Source organism: Amblyraja radiata, chromosome 5 (assembly GCF_010909765.2).
Source record: "Amblyraja radiata isolate CabotCenter1 chromosome 5, sAmbRad1.1.pri, whole genome shotgun sequence".
Lineage (NCBI taxonomy): Eukaryota > Metazoa > Chordata > Chondrichthyes > Rajiformes > Rajidae > Amblyraja > Amblyraja radiata.
Genome location: NC_045960.1, coordinates 75,833,645 through 75,846,096, shown reverse-complemented (window position 1 = coordinate 75,846,096; position 12,452 = coordinate 75,833,645).

Genomic DNA, 12,452 nt, shown 5'->3' with positions numbered 1-12,452 from the left:
GAGGAGACAGCAAGGGCTAGCCAAATTGGGAGAATTCAATGTTAATGCCATAAGGACGCAAGGTCCCCAGACGGAATATGAGGTGCTGTTCCTCCAATTTCCGCTGTTGCTCACTCTGGCAATGGAGGAGACCCAGGACAGAGAGGTCAGATTGGGAATGGGAGGGGGAGTTGAAGTGCTGAGCCACCGGGAGGTCAGGTAGGTTATTGCGGACTGAGCGGAGGTGTTCGGCGAAACGATCGCCCAACCTACGCTTGGTCTCACCGATGTAAATCAGCTGACATCTAGAGCAGCGGATGCAGTAGATGAGGTTGGAGGAGATACAGGTGAACCTTTGTCGCACCTGGAACGACTGCTTGGGACCTTGAATGGAGTCGAGGGGGGAGGTGAAGGGACAGGTGTTGCATTTCTTGCGGTTGCAATGGAAAGTGCCCGGGGAGGGTGTGGTGCTGGAGGGAAGGGAAGAATTGACGAGGGAGTTGCGGAGGGAGCGGTCTTTGCGGAAGGCAGACATGGGGGGAGATGGGAAGATGTGGCGAGTGGTGGGGTCACGTTGGAGGTGGCGGAAATGGCGGAGGATTATGTGTTGTATTTGCCGGCTGGTGGGGTGAAAGGTGAGGACCAGAGGGACTCTGCCCTTGTTGCGTGTGCGGGGATGGGGAGAGAGAGCAGTGTTACGGGGTATGGATGAGACCCTGGTGTGAGCCTCATCTATGGTGGCGGAGGGGAATCCCCGTTCCCTGAAGAACGAGGACATTTCCGATGCCCTGGTATGAAATGTCTCATCCTGGGAACAGATGCGGCGTAGGCGGAGGAATTGGGAGTAGGGGATGGAGTCTTTACAGGGGGCAGGGTGGGAAGACGTGTAGTCCAGATACCAAGGTTGAACTGGTTGGAATCTCCAGACAGTGGAAAAACACTTTTATGCTATCTTCCAAGCTAGTGACTTTCTGGCTGTTCTTACAGAAGCTGTTTGAAATTAAAGCTTTGCAGCTTCAAAATTCAAAGAAATAATAGTCGATTTTACTCACAATGTCTTCATGATGTCTTCAGAATCTTCCTTTAAGTCGTGTCATTGTCGATAAACCTCTAGGCCATCTCTGGCCAAGATCTATTGTCTTCAGTTTCTCTTTCAAGATCTTAGCCAAATTGTCTGTCCCTGGGACTGGCTTCCACCCCCTGCCGGAGGTATCCTTTGACTTAATGTAGGTATGTTGCAAAGCCTACCTGAAGCGTCGTTGAAGATCTGCTGCTGAGGGTGTGCGCGATTTTGGCGCCGTTTAGAGGGGGCGGGTTTAAAACGCGATTTTCTCTAAGCTGTTCCAATCGAAAATGTTCAGCCTAGTTAATTATTAACGAAAAATCGCTGGAAGACCCCGTCGCAAAAGCTATTATTAGGTTTAAAGGCCTTGAATAATAGTTATAGTAGTTTAAAAATCAATCTCTAAACCCGCGACCGCCAGCAACCGCAGGGTCTCATAAAGCAAATAGCAGAAGTTAGGTTGTATATTTTTACATTAAAAAGGGCTTCTAAAGATCCCTTTATACTAAGTTTAATATTGCGAGTAGCTCAATTTGGGCCCATTATATCGCGCAGTATTTTTCTCGGCATTTGGGGCACAAATCTACCGCAATGTGAACGTTCTAAACCAGCGCGTTCCACAGGGACCCACTGGAAAGCTGATTTAAATGGGCATTTATTTACAGCAATTGAACACTAAATTCCTTCCATTTGGCCTATAAATTAATGTAAATGAGATTTAAAAATCATGTTTTGTTGTGAATTATTTGTGAATATTATTTGGACATTTAGGCTATTTAAAAATGTTAATCATTTATTAAGAAATGGATAGATGTTTAGATCTAGTAATTAAAGTCTGAAATTAGCTACAATTAGGTAACTAACTAATTATATGCTTTAATTTCAGGTCATCCAAGTAAGATTATTTTATATTTGTTTCAGAATGCTTCAATCTATGATAACTGAAAATTTCATTCAGTTCTCTTAATTTTTAAGAAAGTTATGGGCTTTTGACTGTTCACGATCACAGCTTTTTTGTTATGTCCATAGAAAATCAATAGGGAACAAGATGCTCATTTCCCAGTATGAAAATGGCCATAACTTTTTAAATACTTGAGATATGAAAGTGAATTAGGTGTCAAATTAAACTTATTTTTATGCTTTATCTGATGGGATAAATTACAGACTTGATTTTTAAAATCTCAAAATTTTGTAACATTGCTACTTAATGTAGTGGCAGATTTTTATATCGTTCAAGAAATTACTCCCTCTAGCCGCTAAGGATGGTTAAGGGGAATGTCGTTATACGCATGTGAGCTCTCCGTCAGGGACCTTCAGAGCTTCTTCACAGATAAATCTTCATAACACAATATTTTGATTAATAAATTCTTTATTGTTGATGAAAAACAATAAGGTATACATCCAAACTTCTTCCGACTCGTACACTATAATCTTCATCGAACTCCAGCTTATTGCATTAAACGTTAGAAAACTCCTCGTGTCTCCATTACACTTCGCATGGTCAAAGGTATGCCTTCCCCATGCTGGTCCAAAACTAAACAAAAAATTAAGCTTCTGCGCACGAAACTTAGCTCCAAACACACCCTAAAATACGTCATAAATCCCACCCACAATATAACGGGCAGTCTAAAATTTAAAGACACATGCCATAATCAATGACACACAAAACAAGCCAAATGGCCACAACATAAGCTGAGAGGAACAGTGGACCAGTATTTTTTCAGTACATCGCAGCTTCAACCATCACTTGTGCCATTGTCTACATTGGCTCTCTTCATTCTTTCTGTAAAATGCATTGGCCTAACCGATCCATGCCGGTCATGGGGCCTACCTGAGCTGGTCCCACTTGCCTGCATTTGGTCCATACCTCTATAACCTTCCTATCCACGAAACTGTCCAAATGTCTTGTAAACATCGTATAAACCTCTACCACCTCTAAATGACTCCAAGACTGGCATGAATAGGTGGCTGTGTGATGGTGATGAGGATGCTCCTGTCAGGATGCTCCTTGTGATTAAGGAGATCTTCAGTCGTTCCTTCCAGCAACCGTTTCTCTGCCTCTGACTAGTTCACTCCAGTTCCTGTCTCTCACTGGGGTGGAGGCTTTGTACATTTGAGCCGTGGATGGCATTATCAGTGCTGAAGGGGGCACACAAGCCCCAGCTATCAGTGAGTTGCTGAGCTTCTTGGAACTCCACCTGGTGCCTACAGACCTGCATCTATATTCTTGGGAGCAGTGGAGCTCCCAACCCAGAAAAATACTACATTTGATGTTTATTAGTTCCTCAATCAGCTGATCACTTCACCAATTTCAATAATGTATTTCACATTGGCAGAATGTTTTAATCATTTGCCTGCTACAGAAAAAGAAATACATTTACCTGCTCTCACCAATAAAGTGGTTATGTAGCGGTGCTGGTTCGAAGGGCCGAATGGCCTAATCCTGCACCTATTGTCTATTGTCTATTGTTTTTATTAATATCCCTTCCCTTTGGACATCCACTGGAAACAGAGGGGCTTAAAGGGCCTTTCCCACCTAGGCTATTTTTTAGGCAACAACAGGCGACGAGGCTGTTGACGCATGGTCGCCGGGGTGTCGCCTGTATGGTCGTGAGTAGTTTCCTCAGTCGCCCAAAGAGTCGTAGCGTCTTTCTGGTCACCGCTGGGTTTTCAACCCGTTGAAAAATTTTCGGAGACAGTCGGCGACAGTGGGTTTGACACCAATGAGCGTAGCTTGACTTCTCCTGACGTAGGTGCTGTTGTAGTTGTCGCCAGGTTAAAGTAGGTTGTCGCCAGGTGACGTAGGTTGTCGCTGGTGCTGACATGCTATGACTATGATAGTTACCAGCAGTCGCCTAATAATAGCCTAAGTGGGACAGGCCCTTAAAAGTCAAAACTGGTTTGCCTGCAGGACAATTGGTGAAGCTTCCATTAACAGCCCAATTGTTCTGCCCTGCAGGTTAGTCTTTACCTCTACGATTTACCAAGAGCTTAAACTGTGACAACTGCACTGCCGATATTCTGCTTAAGTATATTTTATTGTCCAAAATTCACTTTAATGGAGCTTGTTGTGTTCAACAATCTCATTGATCTGCAAATGAGTCGCCAGCCGCTGCCTTGAATACTTAAGATGCACAATCTGTCTCTGGAGCTTTCAGCTTCAGAGTCTGGAGCAGCCAGTGAAGATCAAACTACAACATCTGTATTCAGAAGTTGAAGAACTGCTTCTTCAATATCTGAAACAGCATCTCTGTTAAAATAGACTTTAGAAATACTGAACAGAATCAGGCCTTTCGGACCACCGAGTTCACGCCAACCAGCGATCACCCAGTACACTAGCATTATCCCCAACACTGGGGACAATATTAAAATGTCACCAAAGCCTAATAACCTGCAAACATGTATATGTTTGGGATGTGGGAGGAAGCTGGAGCACCCGGAGAAAACTCATGCAGTCATAGGGAGAATGTAGGAACTCCATACAGATAGCACCCATAATCAGGATCAAACACAGGTCTCTGACGCTGTGAGGCAGCAACTCACTGTGCTGCCCTATGGCTGAGGAATATCCATGGTGGAATTTAATGATATCAACAATGGAGTGAGGTAACTTGAGTCAATCATTGGAAATAAGTCTGAAAGAGATGAACAGCAAAAATAGGTGAGTGAGATGATTTAAGAGGGTTAGGGTGGTAGTTAAGATAGCAATGATTGAGATATACAATGACAAGTTAAATAAAATACCTGAAGCCAGTTGCCAGGTTCAGGCAGCTGATAAGTGTAGGACGTGGATAAGAAAGTGGGATAACAGAACTAGTGTGAACGACTGATTGATGGTCATAGAAACATAGAAACATAGAAAATAGGTGCAGGAGGAGGCCATTCATTGTGATCATGACTGATCACCCGCTATCAATAACCCGTGCCGGCCTTCTCCCCATATCCCTTGACTCCACTAGCCCCTAGAGCTCTATCTAACTCTCTCTGAAATCCATCCAGTGACTTGGCCTCCACTGCCGGGAATTGGCAGGGAATTCCATAAATTCACAACTCTCTGGGTGAAAATATATTTTTCCAACCTCAGTCTTAAATGACCTCCCCTTTATTCTAAGACTGTGGCCCCTGGTTCTGGACTCGCCCAATATTAGGAACATTTTCCCTGCATCTGTCCTTTTATAATTTTATATGTTTCAATAAGATTCCCCTCATCCTTCTTAACTCCAGTGAATACAAGGCTAGTCTTTTCAATCTTTCCTCATATGACAGTCCAGCCAACCCAGGGATCAATCTCGTGAACCTACTTGTGAACTGCCTCAATCACAAGGATGTCCTTCCTCAAATTCGGAGACCAAAACTGTACACAGTACTCCAGATGTGGTCTCATCAGAGCCCTATACAACTGCAGAAGAACCTCTTTACTCCGATACTGAAATCCTCTTGTTATGAAGGCCAACATTCCATTAGCTTTCTTCACTGCCTGCTGTACCTGTAAGCCAACTTTCAGTGACCGATGTACAAGGAAGCCCAGGTCTCGCTGCATCTCCCCCTTACCTAACCTAACCCCATTGAGATAATAATCTGCCCCCTTGTTTTTGCCGCCAAAGTGAATAACCTCACATTTATCTATATTATACTGCATCTGCCACGCATCTGCCCACTCACTCAACCTGTCCAGGTCACCCTGCAACCTCCTAACATCCTCTTCACAGTTCACACTGCCACCCAGCTTTGTGTCATATGCAAACTTGCTAGTGTTGCTCCTAATTCCCTCTCCCAAATCATTAATATATATGATAAACAGTTGCGGCCCCAAAACCGAGCCTTGCGGCACTCCACTCGCCACTGCCTGCCATTCTAAAAAGGACCTGTTCATTCCTACTCTTTGCTTCCAATCTGCCAACCACTTTTCTATCCATGTCAACACCCTACCCCCAATACCATGTGCTCTAATTTTAGTCACCAGTCTCCCGTGCGGGACCTTATCAAAGGCTTTCTGAAAGTCTAGATACACTACATCCACTGGCACCTCTTCATCCATTTTACTTGTCACATCCTCAAAAAATTCCAGAAGATTAGTCAAGCATGATTTCCCTTTCATAAATCCATGTTGGCATGGACTAATCCTTTTACTGCTATCCAAATGCCCTATTATTACCACTTTAATAATGGACTCCAGCATCTTTCCCACCACCGAAGTCTGTAACTGGTCTGTAATTCCCCATTTTCTCTCTCGCTCCTTTCTTGAAAAGTGGGATAACATTAGCTATCCTCCAATCCACAGGAACTGATCCTGAATCTATTGAACATTGGAAAATGATCACCAATGCGTCCACTATTTCAAGCCACCTCCCTGAGGACCCTGGGATACAGACCATCAGGTCCTTGGGATTTATCATCCTTCAGTCCCATTAGCCTACCCAATACTAGTTCTCGCCTAATGAAACTTTATTTCAGTTCCTCTCCCCCCTTAGATCCTCTGTCCTCCAGTACATCTGGGAGATTGTTTGTGTCTTCCTTAGTGAAGACAGATCCGAAGTACCTATTCAACTCTTCTGCCATTTCCTTGGTGCCCATAATAATTTCACCCGTGTCTGCCTTCAAGGGACCCACATTTGACTTTGCTACTCTTTGTCCCTTAACATATCTAAAGAAGCTTTTACTGTCCTTCTTTATATTCCTGGCCAGCTTCCCTTCGTACTTCATCTTTTCAGCCCATATTGCCCGTTTTGTTTCCTTCTGTTGTCCTATGAAAGTTTCCCAATCCTCTGGCTTATGACTACTCTTTGCTGTGTTATACATCTTTTCTTTTAGTTTTATTCTATCCCTAACTTTTCTTGTCAGCCACGGTTGCCTCCTACTCCCCTTAGAATCTTTCTTCCTTTTTGGAATTAAATTATCCTGCTTCTTCCGGATTATGCCCAGAAATTCCTGCCATTGCTGTTCCACCATCATTCCTGCTAGGATCCCTTTCCAGTCTAGCTTGGCCAGCTCCCCTCTCATGCCTTCATAGTCCCCTTTGTTCAGGTGCATCACGGCCACTTCTGATTTAACCTTCTCCTTCTCTAATTGCAGGTTAAAACTAATCATATTATGATCACTACCTCCAAGCGGTTCCTTTACCTAGAATTCTCTTATCATATCTGGTTTATTGGACAACACTAAATCCAGAATTGCCTTTTCTCTGGTCGGCTCCATTACAAGCTGGTCTAAGAATCCATCTCGGAGGCACTCTACAAACTCTCTTTCTTGGGGTCCTGAACCAACCTGATTTTCCCAGTCTACCTGCATATTGAAATCCCCCATCACCACAGTGGCATTACCTTTGTTACATGCCAGTTTTAACTCCTGCTGCAACTTACACCCTACATTCGTGCTACTATTTGGGGGTCTGTAGATAACACCAATTAGTGTCTTCTTGCCTTTACAATTCCTCAACTCAATCCACAGTGACTCTACCTCGTCAGTCCCTATGTCTTCCTTCGCATGGGACTGAATTCCATCCCTCACCAGCAGAGCTACCCCCCTCCTCTGCCCACCTGCCTGTCCTTTCTATAGGATGTATAACCCTGAATATTAAGTTCCCAGGCCCGATCCTCCTGCAGCCACGTCTCAGTAATCCCCACAATGTCATATCTACCTACCTCTAACTGAGCCTCAAGCTCATCTACTTTACTTCTTATACTTTGCGCATTCATATAGAAAACTTTTAATTCCGTACGCATCTCACCTTTCACATCGATCCCTATTACACGGCCATACTCTCCTATCCCTTTGTGAGCTTCCTTTCCCGTTAATTCTGGGCTCATTAACCATATCTTTACTCTCTTTCCCTTTAACTATGTCCTCGACTATCCCATTTGACACCCCACCCCCCTTATTCAGTTTAAAAGCACCTTTGTAGCTTTTGGTTTTAAACTGAATAAGGGGGGTGGGGTGTCAAAGGGGGGTCGGTGTGGAATCATTGGACCATGCTGTATCTCTAAACTAAACTAGTCTCTGAACAGAAATAAGTCTCTGTACACTGGGGGCAATTGTACAGAGGACAATTAATCACAAACTAGCACACCCGTGGAATGCGGGAAGAATGTGGGAAGAAACCGGAACATCCAGAGGGAATCCATGGGGTCACAGCTAGGATGTGCAAACTCCACACAGACAGCATCCAAGATCACGATCGAATTGTGTCTCTGACACTGTGAGGCAGTAGCTTTACCTGCTGCACCACAGCGCTGCCCGATCGCTTCACATTTGATGAAATCCGCTTGTAGGTTATAATTACACAGGCCAGGTTTGTTGCTGTTTTTGCCTTCGAAGAGATAAGATGTTGGAAGCTGAATTGTTCTATATCTCTACACATGTTACATTGGAAATTGATGGCGAGGAAAACTTTATGGTCTGTCAAACCAGCAAGGTTGAATTTCTAGCCAAACAGGTTCCAAGCAAGTACAGAAGCAGAAAAAAATATCAAAGAACTGAAAAGTGAGACCCGTTAAAGCGATGATGAAGATTTATTGACAATTCAGCACAAAAAGGATGTGGAAATAGGATAAGTGAAAGCACAAAATATAGTTTAGAGACAAATATACTGTGCTGAGTACTTTAGATTATGGTGGGTTTATGGATCTTGAAACTGCATTAAGTATAACAATCCTTATCTACTTAACACCTGAAGGAGAAGGGTATTGCATAATCCAGTTTTGTTCATGGTTTGTTCCAAATGGTTATCATCTAAATCTTTTTTTTAAATCCTGCAATGCAATTATTCAGCTGCAACGACATCAGTGATTCTCTTCCGGAGTCATGCCTGATGCAATGCAATCCCTATAAGCCAGCTCAATGGTCATCATGCCTACTTAGTGGTCATCGAAGAGCAGTGGATCTACAGTGCTGACCTCCTTGTTTGACTCTCTGACAAGGTCTCTCAATGAACTGCTTTTGAGATTTGCAAAAAAATGTTTTACCTGTAATATCATCAACATACAGCAAGCTGACCACTTGTTTAACATTAAATTTGAGATGGAAAGCTATCATGCTTGAAGAATAGAGTGTTTTAACTATATAACCATATAACATATAACAATTACAGCATGGAAACAGGCCATCTCGGCCCTACAAGTCCGTGCCGAACACTTTTTTCCCTTAGTCCCACCTGCCTGCACTCATACCATAACCCTCAATTCCCTTCTCATCCATATGCCTATCCAATTTATTTTTAAATGATACCAACGAACCTGCCGCCACCACTTCCACGGGAAGCTCATTCCACACCGCTACCACTCTCTGAGTAAAGAAGTTCCCCCTCATGTTACCCCTAAACTTCTGTCTCTTAATTCTGAAGTCATGTCCTCTTGTTTGAATCTTCCCTATTCTCAAAGGGAAAAGCTTGATCACATCAACTCTGTCTATCCCTCTCATCATTTTAAAGACCTCTATCAAGTCCCCCCTTAACCTTCTGCGCTCCAGAGAATAAAGACCTAACTTATTCAACCTATCTCTGTAACTTAGTTGTTGAAACCCAGGCAACATTCTAGTAAATTTCCTCTGTACTCTCTCTATTTTGTTGACATCCTTCCTATAATTGGGCGACCAAAATTGTACACCATACTCCAGATTTGGTCTCACCAATGCCTTGTACAATTTTAACATTACATCCCAGCTTCTATATTCAATGCTCTGATTTATAAAGGCTAGCATACCAAAAGCTTTCTTTACCACCCTATCTATATGAGATTCCACCTTCAAGGAACTATGCACGGTTATTCCCAGATCCCTCTGTTCAACTGTATTCTTCAATTCCCTACCATTTATCATGTACGTCCTATTTTGATTTGCCCTGCCAAGGTGTAACACCTCACATTTATCAGCATTAAACTCCATCTGCCATCTTTCAGCCCATTTTTCCAAATGGCCTAAATCACTCTGTAGACTTAGGAAATCCTCTTCATTATCCACAACACCCCCTATCTTGGTATCATCTGCATACTTACTAATCCAATTTACCACCCCTTCATCCAGATCATTGATGTACATGACAAACAACAAAGGACCCAACACAGATCCCTGAGGCACCCCACTAGTCACCTGCCTCCAACCCGACAAACAGCCATCCACCATTACCCTCAGGCTTCTCCCATTCAGCCACTGCTGAATCCATCTTGCTATTCCTGCATTTATACCCAACAGTTTAACCTTCTTAACCAACCTTCCATGAGGAACCGTGTCAAAGGCCTTACTAAAGTCCATATAGACAACATCCACTGCTTTACCCTCGTCAATTTCCCTAGTAACCTCTTCAAAAAATTCAAGAAGATTAGTCAAACATGACCTTCCAGGCACAAATCCATGTTGACCTGTTCCTAATCAGACCCTGTTTATCCAGATGCTTATATATATTATCTCTAAGTATCTTTTCCATTAATTTGCCCACCACTGAAGTCAAACTAACAGGTCTATAATTGCTAGGTTTACTCTTAGAACCCTTTTTAAACAATGGAACAACATGCGCAGTACGCCTAATCCTCGGGGACTATTCCCGTTTCTAATGACATTTGAAATATTTCTGTCATAGCCCCGGCTATTTCTACACTAACTTCCCTCAATGTCCTAGGGAATATCCTGTCAGGACCTGGAGACTTATCCACTTTTATATTTTTCAAAAGTGTCAGTACTTCTTTTACTTTGATACTCATAGTATCCATAACTACTCTACTCGTTTCCCTTACCTCACATAATTCAATATCCTTCTCCTTGGTGAATACCGAAGAAAAGAAATTGTTCAATATCTCCCCCATCTCTTTAGGCTCTGCAGATAGCTGCCCACTCTGTTTCTCCAATGGACCAATTTTATCCCTCGTTATCCTTTTGCTATTAATATAGCTATTAATATAGCTGTAGAAACCCTGTAGAAACCCTTTACGGAATAATAACTAACGTAGCTGGTGACATTATGTATGTAAGACAAAAAAAGCCGCATTTTGAAGAAGCTAAACGATATTCTAGATTATGATTTGAAAAAAGAGTTTAAGTTGCTCTTAGTTAACAATTAGAGCCTATCTTAATTGTATTTGAGACATTTGCTGCCTCCAATGTCACATTGTCTGTGCAAAACACAATATAGGACGTCATTTCACCAGAGAAGCAAAATTATCTTGCACAAGTCAAACCCTGATAGTGCCTACCTATGAGATAATGGTATTGGCTGGGGGGGAGCATTGTGTTATGTGGATTAATCTGAGTTGTGTGAACAACAAAGTCAGAGTGTTTCCAAGCCAACTGAAAATGTAGTTCAATGGTCAATTTAACTGCACATGTTAAATACATGGTAATAATGCAAGCCGCCTAATCGTCTTTGATGTGATTCACAGTGCCACTACTTTATTAACCCGGCTAAAAACTGTTTGCTTTGATTGTGAGCTAAAGTGCGGTCATATAATTTTGTGTTGTTTCTGGCAGAATCAGCAGTCATTTGGTATTTCAGTCTCAGTCACAGAGGCCGACGTCAGGAAATCCTTCAGAGGGGTGAACCCCCGAAAAGCGCCTGGACCGGATGGTATACCCGGTCGCGTTCTAAAAACCTGTGCGGACCAACAGGCTGGGGTTTTACAGACATTTCCAACCTCTCACTTCTGAGGTCTGAGGTCCCCACCTGCTTTAAAAGGGCATCAATTATACCAGTGCCCAAGAAGAGTAAGGTGACGTGCCTCAATGACTATCGACCAGTGACACTAACGCCGGTGGTGATGAAGTGCTTTGAGAGGTTGATCATGGAGCAAATCAACTCCTACCTCGACAAAAACCTGGACCCACTGCAGTTCGCTTACCACCACAACAGATCAACGGTGGATGCGATCTCGCTGGCCCTGCACTCTGCTCTGGACCACTTGGACAACAAAACCTCATATGTCAGGCTGTTATTCATTGATTACAGCTCGGCATTTAACACAATCATCCCCTCCAAGCAAGTTACCAAACTCGCAGAACTGGGTCTCTGCGCATCCCTCTGCAATTGGATCCTCGACTTCCTCATTCACAGACCACTGTCTGTTCATATTGGTGGAAATGTGTCAGCCTCAATAACAATCAGCACGGGAGCACCTCAATGCTGCGTGCTCAGCTCCCTGCTGTACTCAATCTATATTCATGACTGCATAGCCAGTCACAGTGCGAACTCCATCCTCAAGTTCGCTGACGACACCACTGTTGTGGGGCGTATCACTGATGGGGATGAGTCAGAGTATAGAAGAGAGATCGAGCGACTGTCCATATGGTGCCAGCGCAATAACCTGGCCATCAACACCCGCAAAACCAAGGAACTGATTGTGGACTTTGGAAGGAGTAGGAGGGGGACCCACACCCCCATTTATATCAACGGGTCGATGGTTGAAAGGGTCAAGAGCTTCAAATTCCTGGG